Genomic DNA, 6,438 nt, shown 5'->3' with positions numbered 1-6,438 from the left:
AAGTAACCAGTATGATGAGGAGAAAGCGGGAAAGACAGGAAGTAGAAAACCGGGAAAGAGAATAAGCTAGATTAATCCATTATCTGAAAACAGTTACAGTAACCTGTATTTATAGATACAGGGAGATGGCAATGAACTAAATACAATAATGTCGGGCATAAGACATTTTCACCATATCTTTATTGACTTTCTATTTATAGATTTTTATCTAAACATTTTCTCAAAGTCAATTATTATTGTGTTTGGCCATATTTGTATGGCTTAATAATCTATGTCAATAAATAGTGAACTCTTTTATTTTCTTTAGATGAAAACAATAAGAGGTTGTTTGGGATCACTTCATATTTTTATTTTTTTTTATTTTTTTTTGTTATGATTTAATATGAAAGAAAAGCACATATGATATCTTAAATAATAGTTATTTTTAATTAAATATGGCATAAGATGGCGACGGTGAGCGGTGATGACAGCCAGCAATAATGGTACCCCGTGATCGCTATCAGTGGTGATCAGTGGCCGACGACGGTGGATAGTAACTAGGATGATTTTCATTTTAGAAAATAAAAAAGAATTAAAAAAAAAAAACTAAATTCTGTCTTGAGTATTTTCATCATGATTTAAAAATAAAAAAACATAAAAATATAAAATCTTATATTGTAAGTTTTAATGTAAATTTTTTTATAGCCTTCTTATTATTATTTGAAAATCATTTTCTATGAGTGATTGGGCTGGCTGCCGTTAGCTTATTTTGAAAGGCTCTACAGGATTCATAAATAACTTTGGCGACCAACCCGAGAGGACTGTGCTAATATATATAGAATGAGCAAAAGGATGGCTCATTATGAGAAAGAAGTGGATTTTCTTTTTCATAGGATACTAATCGGTCAAATCGATAATGTCTTTCTGCAATTACATATGAACATTTAAATCCTTTATAATCTTCTCATGATTTGATCGATTCTTCTAACTTATGATTCATTTGAGACGACAGCAATTTTTTATAAAGATTATTATAAAACTAATATAAAGAAATAGTTTTTTTAAGCTGAGCTTTTTAGTAAAAAAAAATAATTAAAAACAGTAAAAAAAGTATTTTTTGTGTATTTGAAATTTTTCGGATTTGCGGGAGTTTCAAATACACTATAAATGCATGGTCTTTGTTGTCACGCTTCACCAGACACCAATCGCCACCGCCATCGACCACCATGCCATAGTCTATTACACTTATTTTATTTCAAATCAAATAAAAAAAATTAATTTCATACGTTCATTTTACAGCCATCTAAATACCTCTAAAGTTTTCATTTTACATTTCATTCAATTTATACTGTATTTCTTTTAAATTGTATTTTTTTAGCAAATTAAACAACCCTAAATAAAGCAAAAGAATAGGGAATATTAATCAATGGTGAAACTTATATTATATATTTAAATCAATTTTAGGACAGTAATGCTTTTTATGATATTTTTATTTATTTATTTATTAAAAATAAAAAAATTAGATGAAATATAATTTTAAAATGAAACCATAATCACTTATGATGAACGCTCCGCCCTCGCTCGCGATCCCACTAAATCCGGGACGTCAGGTCGGGACAACTTGGGCACCCGTGCGGGTCGGGTTCGGATTGAAATGTTCAAACCGTTTGAAAGAATGGGTCGGTTCCGAGTTGACCAGTTTAGATCCGGGTCAACCTGGGTTCAACTTGAACCCGACCGTCAACCCGAATTGACACCCCTAATTTATGATAACACAATAAATTTACTTTATTTTTTAATAATTTATAAACTAACAGAAATTGCCTCATAAAAATGAAAAATACACATTCTTAAACTTAAAAGTTAAAAACTTAAAATAGAAGAAGATATTTTCAAACAATCTTTATTGCATGATCATAAATTTTAATAATAATGATTATTTTATTTAAGTGCTCGATTTAAATATTATTTTATATATAAAAAAATGTATATTTAATGCCGTCATACTATCCCCCTGCCTTCCCGATAACCTCACCTCGCACGTTCTGCGCACAGTTGTTTCCCTTTGAGAGAAATCCGCGGGTACCAATCACGTTCACACTGACGTAATATTCGCTAAGAGCAGACGTGGCTCTTATAAATGCTCAATAGTTTACAACTTTGGCCAAATAACCAAATGGCCGACAAGCCCATTGCCCACTCACTGTTGTTTACAACTTTATATATTATTCGCCGTATATTTCGTATGTTCGTTGAATTTGGACCGCAGTTTGCATTTTTTATTCGCATTGTTAAAAATATTATATGTATGATGTAAGAAAGTTCTAGAACAAGCTACATGCTATGTTTTATATTAGTGTTGATTGAGAGACAAACTAATATTATGTTTTATATTTGAATGATATTATTATTCAAATAATTTCATTTTGAGGATTCATAATGATATTTATGATCATGTTTATGATATTATTATGATAGGTTTCTTTGATATTTATTATAGGTGCTAATTAAAGACTTGACTCGAAAATCTGATTTGAGCCTGAGCTAAAAATCAGGGTTTCGGTTGACATCTTTCTTATTGCTTTATGAAGCAGCTTTCTACACTATCAAAAAAAATAAGACTATCGCAACATAGTTTTTGACTTATCCCGGCGGTTATAACCACCACATTTTACTTTGCAACTATTCTGAAACCGCTGCACCCTCGTTGTAATAATTTTGGTTTGCATATCTACACTCTTACAAATGACTTCTAATCATCAACAACTCTTATGCAGAACATTGAGATCACAAAGCCCTCATTACTTTGATTTGATCGTGATTTGAGAAAACGATCATAGATGAGCTAGCATATATATGGTTAGGTAGCTCTATGAATGGAAAGTGCACAAGCATAGGAATGAATCCACAAAGCTACACAAGAATAGGACTGAAACACAACCCAGCGAAGGAGAGGAAGAAGTAGCTCACGATCGACAAGCCATATGAGCGAGCAGACGAGGACTTCGACATAACTTTGCTTCTCCAATCGAAGGCACGGAATGCACGAATCGTAGGCACAACATGAAAGGAAACTCTAACGAAACGAAGAAGAGAAAAAATTTTTGCCAAAAAGTGCGCGCGAAGCTCTCCGATCCAGTAGGCAGCAAACACACGAAACGAAGAATTAGGGCAAGCCGAAAGCGTCAGGTGGTGTATAAGACAATGGATAATTTTGGCAAAGGTCAAAACCGGTGCTACTTGCACCGGTTAAATCCACAACTACTAGTAGCAGCTTTTTTTTTTTTTTTAACTACTAGTAGCAGCTTAACCCGCTGCAAAAGGGTGGATTTGGCGGTGGTTTTAATACCGCCCCAAATATCTGCTGCGAAAAAACCTTCTTTTTGGTAGTGCTAGTATTTTTTTTTCCAAAAATTTTTTGGACTAAAAAAAATGTTTTATAAAGCAATACGAAAGCTGTCCCAAACGAAGCCTTAGACTAAAGAATATCAAGATGATTGATCAATGTATTATAGATGTGGTCTTCAAATATAAAATAAGGAGCAACAATGCAGCTTATGCTAATGAATAATTTATTGAAAACAAAGCTCTATTGTAGATCATCACCAACTTGAAAGAAACATTTTCTACCATTCAAAGGTACAACATGTACCATAACTTGATAAAATGCGTATTTGTTGGTTGCTCATGGAAGTTTCTTGGCTTTCTTTGCCCTCCTTAAGGCATCTAAATAAACCTTAAGAAAGTCAAAGCTATCTTTGGAATATCACTACTAAGAATAATTAATTAGAAGCTCTAATGACTCAATTGACAAATTGATAACTTGATCTTTTATCTCAAAGTTGGGTGGCAAAATTTCAACTTTTTCAACATGCCGGGAATTGTGAAGCACTTCTGCTAGATCAAAGAATTTGACCAAGACTTCACTAATATGAAGCACACTTATAAGGTTCTCCTCTTCTCTAGTGCCTATACCTTATAAAGATATTCTCCTTATTAAGAAATATAAGAAAAAACATGACCCATCTACTACATCAGAAAATATTTCATGCTGATAAGAACGCCATTCCATCATGAAGAAGTTGTTTGAGGCCCCTATTATAAGGAAATCATTATATATCTTTATAATATTTTGTTGTACTGGAACTGGATGAACTGAAGATAAGATGATGTTATTTTATTTAGACATTAGTTCAGATGAATTAGGCTAAGGAATTCTCAACATGAAGCCTGGCAAACCCCAAATTAGCTCCTGACTTAATTTTGCTCTCCTTGCATATTCTCGATATGCTCTGTGAACCTCATCAAGCTTCTAAGTCAATGAGATGTAACTAATGGAAGTAAAAGTACAATAAAAAAATCTTATTTCCTTGGAACGTTTATGTTTTTTTTAGTTTGAGTTTGTTTTGTTGAAAAGGAATAAAAAATAAGAATGCAATTTGAAATAAAAATAGTGTATTGTATTTGAGTTATTTGGTTGAGTGCATTATAGATGAAGGAGATTACTTTTCTGCATTTGATCCGAAGTAAAATTAATTCAATGCAAAACGTGTTGAAGGCATTAATAGAGCAGACAAAAAGAGAGAGAAAGGATAGCGGAGGGTGGGAGGTTGTGGTGGCGATGGGTGTCTTGCTATAACCAGCAATAGCAAAGAAAGGCGACAACATGTACAATTATTGCGGAGCTGGTGGTGGCAACCAACGATGGAAGAGGGCAGCCATTTGCAGGTTACCATAGCAGAGGGCGAGCGTCAACAATAACAGTAGCCAACAATAGAGCGCGGCCAATGATTATAATGGCTGCTGATGGCTTTAATCACATGTTTAACTCTTTTTTTTTCCAAGAACATGTCAAAAAAGCTCTCGTCTTTAGTTTCTTTTAACTATTTTAAGTATATTTTTCTGCCTTATCACTTACTTTGTTGACAATAACGTTCCAAAGTTTTTCTCCTTTTTTCTTGCCGGTGGGGATCTTCTCTGAAATTAAGACTGTTTTTTCTATTTTTTTGTGAATTGTGCACATATTCCTTCTTGGCATATTGTGCAGCGGTATTAGCTGTTAAGCACTTGGAGCCTTAGGCTTCATCGCAAGTTGCAAAAGATAGTCACCTGAATCTGACAAAACATTCAGCGTTTTTGTTACTCTTTTCATTGCTTCAGCTGTTCTTTTTTAATGTTTACTTTTAGTGGTGATATGGTCCTTATATTTAATTATGAAGTTAAATTTGTAGTCCATAGTACAGCCATATTTTGATTCGTTAAATAGATTTAGAATGTGGTGGAATAAATATTTATAGCCGTAGAAAATTTATTATTTTAATATTAAATAATAATTTTAAATACATAAATAAATAAGTTGAGAAATTATCTTATATAAGATTTGAGATTTTTATATAAAAATTTTATGACAAAAAAATATCACAGAATATGATCTAATTAAAAATATAATTTCACTAATGTGATTTATAAGTTATAAAGGATGTCATTCTTATAATTGAAGAAGAATTTGTGATGATATATAGTAGCATGAAATATTGAAGATGGCTTCTAAGATGAAAACTAACGAAGCCTTGAAGCGTTGGAGTTATCTCCAAAAGATCTATAATGAGTTACTCGGTCATTTTCTTTATATAAGGGAAAATCAACTGCTAAGAAGACGGGCGCATCGAACTTGGTAGCTATGTTAGACATGGGCATTATTGGCAACATTGTGTATCAACATTGGAATTTGTGGCTTTTGTTAATTGGTGTTAGCGATGACGGGTGCCAACCTTTCTGTTGATGACCAGTGGCAGAGACACAAACGTTTTTATTGGGGGGGGGGGGGTATTTTAGATATTACTATCAATTTCAAATTTCACAAATTCTCTCATTTTTTTTCGAATAAATATTACTTAGGATTAATATAATATTAAACTTTGATTAATTAATTATATCATATATTATTCTTAATATATTATATATATATATATAATATATATATATATATATATATATATATATTATATAATCAAGGTAAATTTGACTTATGTTTCACATACACATAATGGGTCAAATATATGTTGCTTTATAAATTATTTGATAAATATTCCTAAAAAATTCATTTTGAATAAAATTACTCCAAATCTCCTTGTATTACTAGTCCACGTTTCAAAGTTGAAACCCTCTAAAACATGTTCAAGCCTAATGCAAACCCATGTTCTAACATTGATTCAAGCAAGATTTGAATATTGGTTCCATAACATTTTTACGAGGATTTATCGTTCATCTCTAGTTATGGGTGGCATCGACGGGACAAACAGACATTGAAGGAGAAAGAGGTTTATGTTCGTCTTTCATGAGGGAATGCATTGACATGACCAATGAATAGTGAAGGAAAAGAGGAGTTTGTGATGGAGCTAGATGAGGAAGGCATTGTATGGGATCAATATGCATGTGAAGGAGAATATAAACTTATAA

This window comes from Dendrobium catenatum, unplaced genomic scaffold (assembly GCF_001605985.2).
Source record: "Dendrobium catenatum unplaced genomic scaffold, ASM160598v2 fragScaff_scaffold_506, whole genome shotgun sequence".
Taxonomy (NCBI): domain Eukaryota; kingdom Viridiplantae; phylum Streptophyta; class Magnoliopsida; order Asparagales; family Orchidaceae; genus Dendrobium; species Dendrobium catenatum.
Note: the sequence above shows the minus strand (reverse complement) of the source record.